This window comes from Protopterus annectens, chromosome 7.part0, assembly GCF_019279795.1.
Source record: "Protopterus annectens isolate FY-2018-M chromosome 7.part0, PAN1.0, whole genome shotgun sequence".
Lineage (NCBI taxonomy): Eukaryota > Metazoa > Chordata > Ceratodontiformes > Protopteridae > Protopterus > Protopterus annectens.
Genome location: NC_056739.1, coordinates 29,538,811 through 29,560,106, shown reverse-complemented (window position 1 = coordinate 29,560,106; position 21,296 = coordinate 29,538,811).

Below are 21,296 nucleotides of genomic sequence, written 5' to 3'. Positions count from 1 at the left end.
TTTGTAAAGGAAGACCTATTTTTCCTAACTTGTTTAGTATTTTTGTTGACCCTAAAAAGTTCACAGGAGTTCTGTAATTTTACTTTTTACATATTTTTCTATGTAATCATTTAAATGGAGTAGATCTTTTGAAAATAATCTATTGTCTCATATGTACTGTTCCTGTGTATAATTAAATCTGTTTCATAAACTAAACAGAAGTCCTGAACTGATGCCTATGGTTTATCATAGTCATTCCACCTCTGTAATGGTATGATCTCATTCAGTACCACTTTCACAAAGCCCTTTCCAATCCTTAAACAATTCCAAAAACAGTGTTCTTCATTTTTTTAAATGGGATTATATTTATATTGTTAATTCCTGCATATCTTAAAAATAAATTATATTTAGGTTTAACCTGACAGATCCTGTGATTCTGTTTAATACAGTCTAGTCATTTTAGACCAGGTAGTGCAGATGTTATTATATGGCATTTATCTATAATAGGATTTGGGTACTGAATCTCCCAAGGTCATACTTAATGCATTTCTGATTCCTACTATTCTTTCAGCCATGACAATACAGTTTCATAACTACCTCTGTTTCTCCAGTATCCTAAACTCCAGTGTTTTGATATAGATATTTCCATTACTATTAATTAATATTCAAGTTTTTCTTCCTGTTTATCATTTGTCACTACTGCATTCTCAGTATTAATGATTTAATACCTTCTACTATATTACTGTGTTATTCACATTTTTCAGATGGTGTTGCTGCAACTTTTATCTTTCCAAAATGAATAAGTTTTACTAACTTTCAAGTAATCAGAAGAATCCTTTAAGCATTGATTGTTGTTTGGGACTTATTCTCATGATATAGAATTTCTGTTGATTTGTAATAATCATCAGCTACAAAGTTAATTACTTTATTTTATCAGATTTTTGATATTTTGTTGTGTTGTCTATTTGCTCTTCTTAATTTCTAACTGTTTCATTAGGTTTTTTGGGTTTTTTTTGTTTCCTTTTTAATCTCATTCTGTTTATTTTGGAATAATAAATCAAATTAGGTTTCACAATTACTGTCTTACGTAGCAGTATCAGTTGTTCCCCACAATGTAACCCTCGTAATCATTTGACTCTTGTATATCTTTGCCTAGTCAAAATGTGTTGTAGTTCTTACTAAGACTGCTATACCACATCTATAATTATGAAAGATTTGCTAGTAATTCATTTAATTTACTGTAGCTTAAACAGATATTTGTTAATAAAACCTGTGTATCTTTCACAACTGTATCATACTGAGTGCATTCAATAGCTATTTATTCTTGATAAGCTCTTCAAGCACATAAGAATGAGACAAATCCTTATATCTGTGTATGCCTGACAAACTAATACATTTCAAAAGAGATGATATACTTCTATTATTGAGATGCCAAATAGGATTTACTGTTAATATAGTACAGTTCACTTAAACACACAATATACAAGAACATGCAGTCTAATAAACTAAGAATTTTTATCTAAATCTTATCACTATCAGCTCCAATGACAAGGGTAAGTATAACAGCTGACAAACTAGTATTAGAATTAATGTCAGCTTGTAAGTCAATCACTTTGTACAGAGGTACAAAAATACAATATATTTGAGAACAGTAGGTACCAAGTCAGAAATTCATTAACTACAGGCTAAAAATATAACAACTCTAGCTAGCTATTCCATTACCTGGTATATTAGTATGTTCTGTGAAATGAAGGCATTGGATGTACATCAAAAAAATAAATTACTTTAAAAAAATTATTATTAAAGGAAACAGTGGAATAAAATGATCCATATCTAAATTATATAAATTAATTTTGAAGGTAAAGCTATGTATTAATGATAAGCATTTTATTTTTAAATCATTTTCAAATAAATGATAGCACCAATAATTGCAATAGAAATCTGATTTTAAATTTATTAAGTATAACAACTATGATCATGTATCATGGGGACTATATCCATCAGATATAAATTACACTTTGTGGAATTAATCAAATGTATACAGATTAAATAAGCTTCTTTACTTTTGATATAAAATTATTAAAAGCTGATTGTCAATGTATATTTTATGAAGATGTACAATTCTTTCTGAAATCACAAACCAACCATTAAAAGGAAAACACAGCCCAAGATGACAGCTTAAGCACTAAACTCTGTAAAGTTTGTGGAATAAAATGCAATTTGAGACTTTATGGACTTTTTTCTTCTTTTTTTGGGAAACAGTTTATCGGTTTGGAGTTACTGACAACATCTACAGCATTGTGGATTAGCTGTTCTGTAAGCTGTCATCTTGGGCTGTGTATACCTCAGATTACCATTGTGATGCCCTTGCACTGGCCCAGTAATCAAGGAGCCTCAATCTTCACCACTAGAACCAGTGAGGGATGTGAACATTGGGAGGATGACAAGTACACACACAGTAAAGTACAATTTCCCTTAAGAGCACACAGAGGTCACAGTCAGTCTGGGGTTGGTTTCTTCCTTTCTCCAGATCCCCAGTTACACTCCCCACTGGTACAGCTATAGGGTTAAGATCTCAGCCAATTACTCAAGCAGAAACCTCCAGCACTCTGTCTGTCCAACCAGTGCCTTGTGTCCCTGCCCAAGTAGCTGACACACACACACACACACACACACACACACACACACACACACACACACACACACACACACTCACACACACACACACACACACACACACACACACACACACACACACACACACACACAAACACACATACACACACACGCACACACTTTGAGATTTGATTTATATACAAATGCACAGACACTCCTGGGGAAGGCTGGTGCAGGTTTACTAGCTATGCCCCTTCTGCCAAGATTATAAGGTAGTAATCACTACCACCAACCCCCTTTACTTAGCACCTACTATATACGGCCCTTACAAAGGGTAACCAGTTCTACTGTGTAATGTTATTCGCACACACACGCACACACTTTGAGATTTGATTTATATACAAATGCACAGACACTCCTGGGGAAGGCTGGCGCAGGTTTACTAGCTATGCCCCTTCTGCCAAGATTATAAGGTAGTAATCACTGCCACCAACCCCCTTTACTTAGCACCTACTATATATGGCCCTTACAAAGGGTAACCAGTTCTACTGTGTAATGTTATTATTTTCCAAATGGTAAGTGTGACAAAGACTTTTAAGGCTATTTAGGAGTGGCCTATACAGTGTCACCAAATGCATATGCAAGCATTCTAAGAGCTTAAATATTTCTAAATAAACCAGCCATGATTAAAAGGTTTAAATATATTTAATAATAAATAATAAAAGATCAAGACAATAATCAGTAACTCAATGCAGTGACAGCAGAGTTCAGGATCACAGAAAATATTTTAAAACAACATTGCAAAACAATCTCACATAAATACAGCAAACATCTAAACTAATCTTACTAAATTCCTATGTATCCCAAACAGAAATCACTGTAATCTAAATCGTACTTACAGAACAACACGCAGGCAGAAGTGCTGGGTGAATGTTTCTAGGTCCAAAGACAAATACAAAATGCACAGACTCACTCTCTGAGATAGACTTAGTTCTCAGAAATGTGCCTAGAACTGAAAGTCGTAAAACAGTTAAACACTTTTACATTTGAAATCTGTAATTATTTCTGTTTCTAGACAGTAGAAATAACTCCTAGCTTTAGACATTCTGTCTCCTACCTGAGATAAACACCATCCTAAAACTCTTTGCTTTTCTTGAGGGTTTGCAAGTTAACTCTGTATTTTCCAGCCTTTACCATCAAAACATACATTTGCATAGGCATGTAGTTTATACACATTTCTGCTCTTTTCCAGCAGGGTGCATTATGGTTACATTCTTGAAGTTCAGTACATAACATACAGTTCAGCACACACTTCTGTGCCAGTAGTTTAATGTACACATAACATATAGTTTTCTTACATTTGTAAGACCAGCATACAAATCATATTACTATTCACAAATGACATAGAATTATTTACAAAATTCCAGCTAGCTGGGCTGGCAGCCTTCACAACACCAAGTACTGGGCAGTAGCCATAAATGACCAAGAATTAAACCAGACTACAAGTACTACATACAGAAGAATGTGCACACAGGTGAAGATGTGTGTGTTTATTTGTTTGTTCATGAAATAATTGTTATTAGCAGATCTTGTACCATGTTATCTAATCTGGCAGCAATACTTTTTACAGAGAGTTTGGTGTATGTGAACTTCTGGGAGGTCAAGGCAAACTGTGTATAGAGCTCTTTCACTGAATGGATGTCACTTGGATACAAGAACAGGTAATATCAATCAAGTTGAGACAAAATTACAATTCTGGAAGGGCCAGCAAGTATTACTAAGATGTCAGGAAACTGCGCTGATATACCCAGTACATTGGATTCAAATGCTAAAGGTAGCAGTAGGATAAACAGCTGAAGATGTTCCAGTTTTCCTTTCAGGGAATGGTAACAACCTGCATCCAAAGAGCTTTGACTCACCAAAGTTCAGTGATGTAGTAGCATCATCCCCCTTTCATCCATTCCCTTAATATAGGGAATGTTATAGTCAAAAAGAGTGGTTGGTGGACATCTAAAACGTATGTAACGTGTGTGGTAAGGTGCATATACAAAATATAGAGGGCAAATGTAGTAGAAGAAATGAATGATTGTAGATATCAGTATGCCACCAGTATGTCCTTATCTAATCCAACTTATTTGCATTTTTGGGTGACAAAGCAGGTAGATTCTGGGCCTCTCCTATGCATTAGAGGCAGCCAGAGGAGTTCTGGTAGGAATTTAGAAATAACCTTGCTGCTGGGGATGATGTCCTCCAGCTTCAGATCAGGTTACCTAAAGACATGGATCCATCCAGCTGCAGATTAGGTAACGTTCTCCTGCTGATGCGATTACATAAGGGGTGAAGTCATCCAGCTACAGATCAGGTTACTTAGGAGCACAAAGTCCTCCAACTGTATCCGCTAACAGATTAGACATTTGCCAGCTGACCCTATTCTTACTGATTTTTAGTTTACCAATTAAATCTAAAACTGTAAAACTTAAGGAACTCAGCTCAGCACCAATCCTTACATGGGAGCAGAGCTTTTTCCAACTCATAATCTTTAAATAATTTCAGTGGAAATATTTCAAGACTTGTGAGATGACATCACCTATCCAAAAGGAACTTTATTTGTAGAATTTGCTTATTTATATCTCCAATCATGTTTCATTCTTATGTTCATCCATCAGTAATCACCAACAGCAAGGGAAAGCCATACATACCTCTCAAGTGTACCTCATTACGAAGAACGTACCTCATTTGGGGTCTTAAAAAGTTCATGTTCCTCGAAGTTCCTCAAAGTTCTGCATTGAAAGAGTCTGTCACACATTCAGTGCTAGGATTTTTTTTAAGTGAAATCCATGGTAGATAGAAATTAATCATATTACTTCATTAAAGGATGATCTTTATGAGTAAAACTCATATTTTAACCATCCTATGACCTTCCTAGTTGAAGTTGTCAGTAAGCCATTAGTATGTGTTCCACATTTTGCCCATTTGTTCCACATTATGAAGGTGAGTGTTCCTCATTTTGGAGATGGAAGGTTGAGAGCTATGGCCATAACTAAAGCTTTAAACCCACACCAGCCTAAGAAGCATGGACTAACCCATAATATTCATGTTGGTATCAACCTGCAAAGAAGACATAAACCAGAATGGCTGTCAAATCAAAATACACTCCTCTTGTTAGCCATTCCTGCAGCTAACACCTGTCACTTCCACAAATAAGAGTGAAGTACAAAAGTATGTAGTCTCTCATAATTTTCACCACCCTCTTTAGTAATAGAAAGCAAACTGTCATTTCAAATATTACCTGCCACTGAGCCTGATGCATTTATGTAAAGATGCAAATCATTGCTTCTTACTGTTATCACTCATAAAAAAGTAGCCCAGTACAAAGCTTAAAAACTCTGTCCAAATCAGCAAGTTCTTCTTAACTCATTAATGCCTGCTGGCAGTCAGATCGTTAAGTGTGACCTTCCTGACTGACGAGCAGGTTGGTTTGCAGTTATCTAGAGCTTTGAGTCAGAAGGAACATCAAATGTTATAAAATGTATTCAGCAGAATGTAAAACTGCATTTCATATTCAGCTAAAGTCATTTTCACACATTTAATATGCATACTTCTTGCAGTGAGTACCCCAAATTCAATACTGCAATTAAGTTACATTGAGGCAAAACTGTCATGTGAGATCTGCCTTTCAAGTGCTGTTGACCTAAATGAGACAAGCCCCCAACACAAGTACTACATGCACTATTAACATTACATCATGATCATACCCCTGCAGCTTTCAAAAAAAAACTTCTACTTTCCTCATGAAATGTAGCTTCTTCAGTGCCATCCACAAGATGTTGATCACCCTCTAACTGACATGTGATGCCCATAAACATTGTGATCACAATACTTCCAGTGGCCCTTCCATGCCTAAGTGGATGGTGACCCGGGGTGTTCTTGTACTCTTTGCAAGTCACAGAGTAACATAGTAATTGCTCCTTGACTTCCTATGAAGTCAAATGTCTGGGCATGTAATATGGCCACTGTCTGTCTAGACATCATGACCTGTACAATAAAGTTAATTGAAGATACAAAGATAGAATGTAGCACTCCCATAAAAAAACACTCCAAACACTACCAATGATTCTCTCATCCCTAAACTCTTCCTGGACTGTTAAAATGCACAGTAAAGTGGTAACCATAAATGGATTTCTTAGCCCCAGCTCTTTGGTAAGATTCAAGATGCCTACTTGCAAGGTATTCCCCATGTAACAATGCAGAGAAGTTCTGCTAATTATATCTAAGCATGTCTTCTAGCCTTAGGAGTAATTGAGAGCATGTTTTACAAAGTGTATTACTTAATTTACAGCTAGTTTAGATTTTAATTTAGTTTTCAAGAATTTGTTTTAAAACCTTACTGTGTCTGCACAATCCAGATCTTATATCCCAAATAAAAGTAATTTCCAGGGTTGCAACCATTTGCTTCCCAAACATTTCTGACAAAGTGCTCTGTAGGGATTTTTTAAAATCTGCCAACTTATTACATTCCCAAAATAATATGTACCCATTGACCCCCTGCTCTGTCTCTTTTTCCCATCACATGACCAGCATTTGCTATCTACCTGCAGAAAAAAAATTCTGACGTCTGCTTGGGGAATAAAAATACCTATATAAACCCTTCCAAGAACCCTTCCTAAATTATCTGGACTTTGTTACATACTTATATAGGCTCCATATAGATGGCCTCCACATATTCCTTAGTAAACTGCCATTCTATTCTTTATCCCCAGTTTTTCCAACCTCTACTGTTTGATAAATAAAATTCCATCCATCCATCCATCCATCCATCCAGCCATCCATCCATCCATCCATCCATCTATCTATCCATCCACAACACCTTTTTCCATATTTTGTTACTTGTGGTCAGGGTGTCACTTCAGTAGTGGCAATGATCTAGAGCCAATATTCACTCCACTGGGGTGCTAGCTCTGCCATGGTTTACCCACCCTGTGATTTTTGTAGTAAAGAACTTCTGTACCTTTTTAATTTCAGATTGCTTGTTCAAAGCTAAACAAATATGCCATCATTCAGCAATGGATCCACTTGAAGGGATGTTTTGGGATACAGTGCTCTTACTAAAATGATTAAATAATTAGAGATACCCTTTAAAATCAAGCTAATGAAGAAACTTTTTTTTTTTAGTAAGCACACTCGGGGTGAAACTTTAAATTGCTATTTACCACAGTCCCTTGATTTTTAATGATGTAACTTTCTTTGATTTGAACATTTATTTTATTATCATAATTTATGTATTTTATCTATCCCTTAACAATCTAGGTGAGGTCAGCTACTACAACATCAGGTATAGAACACCAGAGGGCCCAACTGAAAGTCTAGAATACTTTTATCGAGAGTGTGCAGTCATCAGTTTATTCTGAATTGGTTTCCTATTTTAACAGTGACACCAACAGGGAGCCACATGGGACCCCATCAGTAACTATTCCTATGAAACTCTTAGCACAAGAGTTCTGGACATAAACAAACAAAAGGAGGGAAAGACGTCCAACATCAGGGACGCATAATTGCTCTTATAACCTTTAGAAAGTGGAAACACTAACCATCATTGAATTATCATGCGTTTTAAGATATGAACTCTGAGACTGAAATATCTGTCATTACTAAGTGATTTCAATATTCAAAGATTGGTCTCTTTCTAATATTTGTTTTTCATTTTCTGGCAAAGGATACATGTCAAAAACCTAAATATTCTGAAAAATTCCAGTCAGTTTGGAGGTATGCTGGTAATCTCCATCAGACAAGAATGGTAACTCCTGCACCTTGACTTACTGTGTTCTGTTGTCTAACCAAAATTTTATTACTCACTGAATTTTATGTAGTCTGACAATTAATTTGAGTTCAATTATTCCTTTATGGAGAATAATACCAGATGCCTTTTGGGAAGGCAAGATAAGTGGCATACACTGTCAATCATTCAAGTTTTCCTGTTAAGTCTTCAAAGAATGTCTCATGATTCAAAAGTAGATCTCCTCTTAACAAACGCAAACTGTCCTACATCTTAAAGTTGTACATCCCCAATGACATGCTGGATAAGTTTAATTATGACATATTATACTGGTCAGGCTGAGGGGTCTAAAACTTTGTTTTTTTTTTTTTCCTATCAGCAGCACAACTGTATTGGAAAGTATCTCCATTGTGTTTAACAAAACTGATAATAGCTTAGTTAGATTTTATTTGATTCTTATAGAAAACCACCAGATATGCTGTCTGGTCTTATGAAACTTGACTTTTTTAGTTTGTGGTAGCAGTAATCATGTATGTGATGTGTCTCTTTGTCTCTGTAGTGCTCATACATTCATCTTCATTTACTATGAAGCCTTCATAAAATGTTTCCGGAAGCAGCTGGAAGGCTTTATTGTTTATTCATATAATTTTACTTTCATAGTTGCCTTCAGTTTCTAGTGTAATTAAAGATAAGATTCCACTATGAAACATGGAGAAACATCCAGATGGAAGAACAGCCAGGAATAACTCAAGCAGTGGTAATATTGTATAGATGAAAAACACCACACTGTATTTTATATATATATATATATATATATATATATATATATATATATATATATATATATATATATATATTATATATACCTTCTCCATAGTCACACAGCTGGAGAGACAAGGATGATATCTTAGTTTTACAACTGTCAGGATACAGGTAACAAAATTACACATTTTATGCTGATGTTGCCCCATAAGAAGGGACTGATGCATATTATGTATAGTGTTGAAGAAAAAAAAATTGTTATGATCGTTGTAAAAAATCTAAGTATGAGAAAACATAAAGTGATGATTCAACCTGAATGAATCATTGGAGAGGCAAGAACTTTTTTTTTTGTTATTCATACAATCAGTGAAAGTGATTCATGGAGTATTGAAACAGTAGAAACATCCTTCCTGTATATTTTTTAGGGTCAAAGACTGAAGAACGCATGAGATATTCATAAGAGAATTCTTAAGACTAAGAAACTAAAGCTGTTATTTATACAGTATGCAGCTTATTAAAGTGATTGGACCAGCTAGTCTTTATCTGCTCTAAACAATTTATATTTCCATGTAATAATAACTAAAACCTGACCTGACTAAAAGATAGCCTTAGGCATGGTCCAATGTGAACTACCGAAACCCTAATAAATCGCATAAAATGTATTTGCTTTTAAATTAATAATTGATATACAGAATTGCACTATAGTACTTTATATCTGCATGATCAAAAGCTGATGTAAGGTATTTATCTGCATTATTTTAAATATGATTAACAAATATACTGTAGCTCTTCTCAAGTGCCAGGTAATATTGTACAAACCAAAGTAAGAAGAATGGGAAAAAAACAAAGTCTGACAAGAGACAAGTTGCATGCAAAAATTAATTTCAGAATCTGAGAAGTTTGGTGTGCAGAAGCAACTGGTTTAGGAAATGTTTCATTTTTTTGTCATTTATGAGATCTGCTGTACTTCAACTTAGCATCATAACTGCTTAAAGATATTTTCCAAGCATGATTTAATTAGTTATGGCTTTATATGCATAAAAATGAAATACACACACACACACACACACACACACACACACACACACACACATATTGCTTGTCATTATAAAATTAAATACTACGCATTTACCATTGTCATGTCATGCCATGTCAGTGCTCATCGGTACTTAGAAGCCATCTGTCATTTTCCAGTGCCTTTTCCCTCTACTAATCCAAATGCGTTTTCAGACATATTTATATCTAAACCATTAGTACCCACCCACTATCTAGTAAGCCATTCAGATATGATGATGCTGGTGAAAATAAAAGAAACTGAAGCATGCAGTCCTTTGGGTGTGTATGCAAACAGGTGTACGGCACTACAGGAAAAAAAATAAGTTTATTTTGTAATTCTAGGTCCCTTTTATGGCAAATGTGACACACTATTACTATTAATTGTAATAGTTTAAATAAACCTGTACAAACAACCATAAAGAACTAATCACTTTGAGAGTCAAAACTGTATGATGTTATCACTGCCTCTTCAATGTTTCTCCAATAACATTTACTTTTTACTTCATTAAATGTAGACATTAGTATTGATTAGGTTTTCTTTCATCTCCCTCTATTGAATCCCAAAATAAAATACTTCGCTTCAGAGCCCATCCAACATTTTGTTGCAGCACAAGGGTGCCTGGGCTGTTTGACAACAGTATCAGTGAGACACTGTGAAAATGAGGAATTAATGAAGAAAGCTGTGTCAGTGAAAGCTGCGCGGCTTTGCTACAACTAATTGTGTATGATGTGGTTTTTACTGATGCAAAATCATTAGTCATTGGCATTAGTATAGAATTTTATAAAATACTACTCAGTGGTCAGAAAAGTCCACCTTTTGCCATACCAGCAGCACTTTAATGTAAGAACAGATAATGTTGTTACCAAAGTAGTGCAAGGGCAGCAATCTGATAGTAACTTGTAGTGATGACACAGCAACAATAGTCACGTTGGTACCAGAGTTTCTAGTTTCTTAAAGCAGTAACTGTATTATATGTTATTGTTTCACATATACTTTCCTTACCTGGGATCTAGTTTGGAGATTGTTTTTTGTGAACAGGGTGCCAGCTCCATTAGTTATCCCTCTAATCAGTGGCACCACTCTGACTGACACTTCCTTTCTCCTCTTCCCCTTTCATTGGCAATTCCCTCTCCCTAACCCTCCCCCTGTCCAGTAGAGGCCAGCCAGAGGTTTAATAAACTCCTGGCACCATCTTTGAATTGCCATAACAGCTGCGCACCCTGGAGTGAGAGCGACCACATAGTAAGGAATCTATATTTACAAGCAGTTAGTCATTAACATTCAGCCAAAAGTAAAAAGATCCAACGACTCGAATGAAACAGGAACGTTCTTTATTCAGTTAGCGCTTTCACCCAATAAGGGCTTCTTCAGAACTGGACTGTAGGCATAGAAAGTGTACAAAATTATTTAAAGAGATACACTGATATGGACATTCAGTTTATAGAACTTTTGGCTCTGTTTCTAGAAATCATTTTGGAAAATAACATCTTCCTTTTTGAGGAAAACATGTACATACAAAATGATGGCGTAGCTATGGGCACTTCTTGTGCCAATAGCTACGCCAACATTGTGATGGCAGAATGGGAAAAAGAAAGTTTATTCCCTTCTATGCTATTTCAACAATATGTCTCTTTTTATAAGAGGTTTGTGGATGACCTCTTTCTGGTTTGGAAGGGAAGTGAGTCTTTATTACTTGAATTTGAGAAAGACATCAATAGACTTACTGACTTCTTAAGCTTTACCATGAATTATTCCAAGGTATATGTTTCTTTCTTGGATGTTAATATCATGAAATTACCGAATGGCATTGTTAATACGTCAGTACATAGAAAAGAGTGTTTTAGGAACACTTTATTGCATAGAACTAGTATGCACCCCAAACATATTTTTGACAATGTGATTAAAGGTCAAATCATGAGAGCCTCAAGACTCAATCCTACAGAGGTTGGCTTTAGAGAGGAGATAATAGGACTAAAGTCTAGATTACTGGATAGACATTACAATGAAGGACAAGTTGACCAAACTATATTGGATGTTCATGGGATGAGAGATACAAGAGCCCGACCGTATTTCTCTAGTCTAATGAATACAGGGACACATGAGATTTGTGATACAAAAGTGACAGAACATAGGGATACATTTGTTAGCCTACCATTATTTTATACGAGCGATGTATATGATGTTAGAACTATTGTAGAAAAACATTGGCATGTTTTAGGAATAGAAAATGAAATCAGTAATTTGGTTGGTGAGAGACCTAGGTTCTGTTATAAAAATGAGCTAAATTTGAAAAGAATTTTATGTCACAAGACTCGAAGTGAGCAGTATACACATTCCACTAACACAACTCCTTGTTACAACTGTAACCAGTGTGGTTTTATAAATACTGACACTATATTTAAACTACCGGTTTCAGGTAGAATTTTTAATTTTTTCACTGGCACCACATGTAGGACAGAAAATGTCATTTACTTAGCCCAGTGCTGCTCCTGTACAGCGTTTTACATTGGTAAAACAAACAGACAGTTGAGAGAAAGGATTAGGGAGCATGATTATAGTATGAGGATAGGTGACGAGCGGAATGCCCTAGCTAAACACTATAAAGCGAGGGGCAATACACACAAATTTAGTTTCTTTGTCCTACAAACCGTCGGTTATACCCCTAGGGGTGGGGATTTAGAAACCCTTACCCTGGAATTGGAGACTAAATGGATCATTAGATGTAAGGCTGACCATCCCCCTGGTCTCAATGATAAAGTCAGCCTACACCCATTTTTAAAGAAAAGGAGACTAGGAAGAGGGTTGAAGCATTAAAATCTTTTAGTAAAAGCCTCCCACTTGTATAATCTTTTTTCACTCAATAAATAATTTTGTAGGCAGTACAGTTAGTTGGTAGGTACATATACATTTTATAGGAGTTATGTTTTGAGAGAACTATGTGTATTTATGAAATAGTATCCTACAACTGTCATAACACTAAAGATATATTATGTGTTATAGTGCTATGAACCACAAGTATCTGTTGAAAACTGAAACATCTAATGTGCAAAGTTCAATAGTTTTAACATATTTAATTTTAGGCATATATATACACATATTTTTTATAAATGTAGATTAATTAATGTTATGGTCTTTTTAATTAATACTTTGCATTATATTTAGAGATATATATGAAATTCTAACATCAAATACTTACTATGTGATATAGTACCATCTTGTGGACAAATAATGAATAACATGTATTTGTGTTGGAAATTGAAATAATGTGCACAGTTTGACAGTTTTAAATGTTTTTATATATATTTTCATATATATTTATTATTAAGTATATATACATTCTATACATATGTAGATTAATTAAGATCAGGAATCATTACATTTAATATCTTACATTATATAAGCAAAAAATTTTTAAAATTGATAAATTAATTGTTTTTAAAATTGATCAACTAATTGTTTTATTGGTTTATTGGCTTATTGGTCTGAGTATATATGGACTGTTCTTGCTAAATCTTTTGTACAGTCTGAAGAGGCCCTTGTTGGGTGAAAGCGCTAACTGAATAAATAACGTTCCTGTTTCATTCATTTGAGTCGTTGGATCTTTTTACTTTTGGCTGAATTATGCTGTTGGGAGCTCTTTTTAAAACGCCAGCCGAAGCGTTCCTATACTGATTGATTTGCTGTTTTTTATACATTTATTAGGAACGCTGCTTCTCCTGTGGAATACTTTTGCTGTTTTATTTTACTAGTCATTAACATTAATTTCATTTGACGAGTGCTTCCTGTTAGTTATGCTTTTATTTACATTGTCTACATGGTATACTAGTGCAAGTTAAATTTTAGTTGTAATGCTAGCAGCCTTGTCCTAAATGCGTATTACTTCCTATGTCCTAAGTATAAAGACCGCTTGTTTTTAGCTCATAGTAAATTAAATACAGCTGATTCTAATTACTACACTGGGATAAAGTAATGGATCAAGTTTCAGTGTTATATCTGTAAGACCACTTGTTTTACCTCATGGTTAATTGAACACAGCTTATTTTTATCACTATAATGGGGAAAAAATGGAGCAAATTTCAGTGCTATACTTTATCTTTCAGCTGAAACAATAGCTCCAGTGTTGGCTACATCTCGCTGTTCCACTCTACTGTAGCATGTGCCACGTGTTTGGTGCACACATTAAAACTAAATACTTTACTGGGAAAAAAGAACGGAGCGAATTTCAGTGCTATACCTTAACTTTTAGCTGAAACAATAGCTCCAGTGTTGGCTACATCTCGCTGTTCCACCCTACTGTAGCATGTGCCACGTGTTTGGTGCGCACATTAAAACTAAATACATAGGCTAAAACTCGTGTGTATCATACACTCTTTTTAGCAACTGTACTGCTTCTGTAATAGTGTTAGAGTACTGCTAAGCTAGTTATACTTTGTATTTGTTAAAATATATAACATCCTAGAATGATATATGAAATGTTGCTGTAGAACTAAGTGTGAATTACTTTGTTTGGCAACTGAGAGAGTTTGCTACTGTGTAGAGCATAAAGTATTGTAATATCACTGTTCTTACTTGTGCTAATTGATCCTGACATTGCTTTTTCCATATTTACCCTGCTTTTCTCAATTCTTTCTCTTAGTGTACTGTCCCTGATAATAACTTGTCCAGCCCATCCCTGTTTAGTCCTTAACAAGGCTATCTTCCAACAGACAAAATCTCTGCACAAAACATATGTGAGGCAACTATTTGTAAACAGGAAAGACTTGTATGTTTCCATTCTGTACAACCTTTAACATATAACAAACAATTGCAGAAGTCGCTCTGCTAAGCTATTTTAAAAACAAATATCTATATTATGTTAATTTAACAGGAGCAGGCAACTGGTAAATGCATTTGTTCCCTTTTGCTTCATTCAGGATAACAGCTGTTTGGCATTATGGGTATTTCAGTTAAACATGGGCTCTCCCACTTAGCCCTAACAACATTAGTGGTATCACCCCATGATACTTATAATTTTCCCTCTCCCCTAGTAACTTCTACAAATTACCTTTAAAGCAGTAACTGTGTTATATGTTATTGTTTCACATATAGTTTCCTTACCTAGGATCTAGTTTGGAGATTGTTTTTTTGTGAACAGGGTGCCAGTGCACTCTGTTCCACCCTCGCTTTGCTCAGGCTCCACTTCACTCCCCTACCCTACCCCCTTTACCACTCACCTCTGCTCTTACTAGGTTTATACATATACACTCTATCCCCTACCAATCAAAAGTTTGCTACCTTAAAAATCCCTTCCCACTCATAGATTACTGCCATTTCCCCCTTAACAATCCCCTCCCAATCATAAATTACTGCCATTACCCCTCCCTCAATCCCACCTCTACTACCTCATAGAATTCAAACTCACCTTAACCCTTAAGTACCTCCCTTCCCTTAATAGAAAAGTCTATATCTTACTAGTTCACTCTTTAATATCCTATCAACATAAATAAGTAATCCCTGAAAATACCTCAAATGGCAACTCTAATACCTCCTCCGCAATCATTTAAACCTGCCCCAGCCCAAATACTTAATTTATCAAAATATTACTTTCTCTTCCTCATAGCCATACTAAAGCTACTAATAATAATAACCTTTTTCACTTTATCACACTCCAACCCCATGAAACCACCTCCATTCCACTCCACCTCAAACATCCATCCCTTCAACTTGAAACCATGTAATATTTATATAGGTAGCTCCTTATTTAATATTACAATCTATACCCAAGATACACTGCCAAAATCTTTCTATTCAGACTCAACTACTATATCCAAACTTTACTAAATATCTGAAACACATAATCCAAACTCTATCTAGGCTTACACTGTGTGGGGACATACATCCAAATCCTGGCCCAACTCACCATTCCCAACCTCAACAATTCCCCCTTCCTCAACACTACACCCTAACCAGAAAACAAACACTAATCCACCACCAATCATCTCCACTACTGACAAAAAAGACCTACTAATACTTAACATGAATATAAGGAGTATAAACAATAAACTTCATGACCTCGATGTCAACTTAGCTCTCTACTCACCAGACATTGCTCTACTCACAGAGACCTGGTTAAAACCCAACACCAACAGTAATGAAATACTACCCCCAGTCTATAATATTATACGCTCTGACAGAATAAATAAATAGGGTGGTGGTGTTGCTCTACTATATAAAAAACACATCTCCATTGAAACACTATCTGAATAAACCTTTGAAATTGAAAATTCAAAAATGCTATATACCAGACTAAAAATCAAACCAAAGAAATGCATTTATATCATAGGTCTTTACATGCCACCAGGTGATAATATCTCAGCACTAGAAAACTCATATTAACCTACATGGTTTCTCACAACTCATTCAAGTTCCAACCAGAATTAATAAAAAATCAGACAAAAACTCCACCCTGGACTGGATGTTAACAAACAGACCAGCCTTTTACCCCCCAATCAGGTTGTTTACCTGACAGCTTCAGTGATCATTTACACACTTTTCTAGTCAGAAATAAAACACTGCAAAACAAACAATCCATTATCCTACAAATAAGGAAGAAAAGGCAACTAAATCCCTACAAACTTATAGAAAGCCTCAAATACTGCAACTGGTCATCTTTAAAAAAAAACTTCTCATGCAAGATGCAATAATTCACTTCAATACCACTTTCCTAGCCATTCTAGACTCACAAATACCAATCAGAAAAAAAAATGTGTCAAAGCTAACTATGCCCCTTGATTAAAAAAAGAAACACTACATCTCCTCAGGCTTCAAGATAAATCACAGTCTTCCTGGAAAACAAATAAATCCCAACTATCATACCAAACCTATTGAGAACTTTGGAATAAAGATAAAAAACATATTAAAACTGACAAAATCAATTTCTATATGGAAATACAACCCAAGCATCACAAAAACCCACAAAAATTCTGGTCTGCAATAAATAATATCCTTAACCCTGGGAAATAGGACCCCCCCCCATCAACTCAGAAAACATAGCCACCCAATTTAACAAATATTTTACAGAAACCATCCTTGAACTAGCTAAAAATCAAACATCATTAACAAATAAACCCTTCCTCCCTACTCCTACCACCGCACCAATCTTCTCACTGCAACGAGTTCCAACCGATACTATCAAAAAACTCCTGAAAAAGCTAAAGCACACTACACTAGCTGCAGACGGTCTACCCAGAGAATACTTAAAACTAACAGCAGATATCATAGCATACCCCATATCTATACTAATCAACAGAGCAATAGCTGAACACAAAGTCCCATCCATTTGGAAAACCACGTATATCATTCCTCTTCATAAGGGTGGTCCATCAACCGAGCTAAACAACTATAGACCAACTGCTATACTGTCACCACTCTTCAAAATTCTAGAAAAAGTTATTCATAAGCAAGTAACTGACTACCTACTAAATAACAAACTTCTAACCAATACCCAACATGGTTTTAGACCATTCCATAGCACAACTACTGCTCTTTTGTCCTTTACTAACACCATAAATCTCCACAGAAGTAATAATCACTTTGTCTCTACCATCTTCTTAGATATATCAAAAGCTTTTGACATGGTCTCCCATACCCACCTTCTCAGCACCCTCCCAGACCTCCAGTTCAGTAATTCCACCTTTGCATGGTTCCAAGATTATCTCACAGGCTGTCAACAAGCTATCTCATGGCAACAAACCCTATCACCCTTATTACCAGTCAAACTTGGTGTCCCCCAAGGCTCCATATTAGGCCCGGTCCTTTTCTCCATATTTACTAACTATTTCTACATCACAACCTCTCATGCATCTCCCATCCAATATGCAGATGATTCGACTGTAATATGTTCTGTACCCTCCCTCTCGGAACTGCAAACACGTATCCAGAAAGCCTTTCAGGATGTAGAGACCTGGCTAACTAATTCTAAGTTAATCTTAAACCCCCCAAAAAACAAACTATTAATAGTCTCCCCTACCAAAATTACCCCCTCCCCTAACTGTTTCCACATTACCTCCCACAACAAAACCTGCATAACCCCCTCACAACACACTGAGCTGCTTGGAGTTGAAATTGACCACAAACTTAGATATGGTATTCAAATATCTCAGACAATTAAAAAGGTACATTAAAAAACTATGTACCTTATATAGGAATGAAAACTTCTTTACAAGTGATACCAGAATAGCCATAGCCCAAACACACCTACTCTCCACTTTATTATATGCAGCTCCCATTCTTACTAATCTTAAGAAATCTGAACTGCAAAAACTCGAAATCTGCTACAATAAAATATCAAGATTTGCCACTAATTCCTCAGCTAGATCTCATCACTGTCTAGCACTCAAGCAGCTAAATTGGCTAGAATTTCTACAACTCCTACTCTATATACAACTCTCTGTGGCCCACAACATTCTTTCAGAGCCAGATAAAATACCTGCCCTACAAACTCTTCTGCAACCCTATGCTACTAATAGACCACTTCAATCCTCCACCAGAAGCCACACCCAAACTCATATGGCCAAAAATCAAGCAGCTAGCTCCCTCTACTCTAACTATATAGGTAAACTCTGGTATGTACTACCATCCAATCTTACCTCCATTTCATCAATTACAACTTTTAAACCAGCCCTAAAAAACTATCTACTTAGGAAATGGAGCTGCCCATGTACAACCTCTGGATAAGGTCCAAATGTCCATCTACACTTGTTGCTCTTCAATTCCTCTACTATCTCACTACCTATCGCAATTCTCTAGAGAGGAATATCCTAGTTAAACAAAGATAGTATACTCCCTGTATTTATAATCTTTAGACTGCTTTCTTATTCATTGTTTATACTTAAAATTATATTTAAATATATTAAATGTAAATATGTAACAGACCATCATTTTTCCTAGAAACATCTTAAAACATTATAAGTGCTACTTGCATTGATTTGTTGTTTCTTGTTTGTATTGCACTGTTGTATTGTATTGTATTGTACTGTTGTATTGTATTGTATTGTACTGTTGTATTGTATTGTATTGTACTGTTGTAATGTATTGTATTGTACTGTTGTTTCTGAAGCTTTTCTTCCCAGGCCTCTGTTGAAAAAGGACATGTGTCCAGTCAGACTTTCCTGGTAAACAAATGTAAAATAAAAATAAAATACAATAAAATAAAAATAAATAATATGTAGGACGTATACATTTTGTTGATTATCATGCTCTGTTATTCAATGCATATAGGAAGATGTGCTACATTATTCAATGCATATAGGAAGGTGTGCTACATTATTCAATGCATATAGGAAGGTGTGCTACATTATTCAATGCATATAGGAAGGTGTGCTACATTATCCAATGCATATAGGAAGGTGTGCTCTGTTATTCAATGTATGTAGGAAGGTGTGCTACATTATTCAATGTATATATGAAGGTGGGCTACATTATCCAATGCATATAGGAAGGTGTGCTCTGTTATTCAATGCATATAGGAAGGTGTGCTACATTATTCAATGCATATAGGAAGGTGGGCTACATTATCCAATGCATATAGGAAGGTGTGCTCCATTATTCAATGTATGTAGGAAGGTGTACTAATTATTCAATGCATATAGGAAGGTGTGCTCTGTTATTCAATGTATGTAGGAAGGTGTGCTACATTATTCAATGCATATAGGAAGGTGTGCTACATTATTCAATGCATATAGGAAGGTGGGCTACATTATCCAATGCATATAGGAAGGTGTGCTCTGTTATTCAATGTATGTAGGAAGGTGTGCTACATTATTCAATGTATATAGGAAGGTGGGCTACATTATTCAATGTATATAGGAAGGTGTGCTCCATTATTCAATGTATGTAGGAAGGTGTACTCATTATTCAATGCATATAGGAAGGTGTGCTCCATTATTCAATGTATGTAGGAAGGTGTACTAATTATTCAATGCATATAGGAAGGTGTGCTCTGTTATTCAATGTATATAGGAAGGTGTGCTCTGTTATTCAATGTATGTAGGAAGGTGTACTCATTATTCAATGCATATAGGAAGGTGTGCTCCATTATTCAATGCATATAGGAAGGTGTGCTCTATTATTCAATGCATATAGGAAGGTGTGCTCTATTATTCAATGCATATAGGAAGGTGTGCTCCATTATTCAATGCATATAGGAAGGTGTGCTCCATTATTCAATGCATATAGGAAGGTGTGCTCCATTATTCAATGCATATAGGAAGGTGTGCTACATTATTCAATGTATATAGGAAGGTGTGCTCCATTATTCAATGTATATAGGAAGGTGTGCTCATTATTCAATGCATATAGGAAGCTGTGCTCCATTATTCAATGGATATAGGAAGGTGTGTTCCATTATTCAATGTATATAGGAAAGTGTGCTCTGTTAGTCAATGCATATAGGAAGCAAACATTTTTGCTGATTAACATGCTCCATTATTTAATGCATATAGGAAAGTGTGCTCCATTGTTCAATGCATATAGGAAGGTGTGTGTATGTGTGTGTATGTGCAATGCCCCAGTTACCTATGCCTGGTGGTTAGAATTACTCAGGTTCAAACCCTGAACCTTAGTTACAACAGCCTGCATTCTATACCCACACCACCACCACTTGGTTTTCTGGCAAATCAGTGAGAATGGAATTCACTAAATAAGGATAGCCCTTTAAATTTCAGTCTTCCTATCTTTTTAGGAAACACATGGTAAGACAAAACACTATTTTAGCAACTTTCTAAGATTATACAAGCAATATTTAAAATATGTCCCTGGTTTTGGACCCCCCCCCCCAGAATAAATGTTGGCTTTTCCCAGATTTCCTCTTCTGTGAAATTGAGAGATTTTGTTGTGTCAAGTGGATGGTGCAGTGGTTGTGTTGTTGTCTTATAGCAAGAGGTTCTCTGGTTTGGTTCTTGGCTGGGGTGCCTTCTGTGCAGAGTGTATATGTCCTCCCTACATTTGTGTGGGTTTCTACCAGGTGCTCTGGTTTCCTCCCACGTTATAAAGACATGCATCTAGAGCATTTCTCCCTGAGCCTCTGCTGAAAATTAGCTTTGTCCCAAGTCAGACTTTCCCAGTAAACAA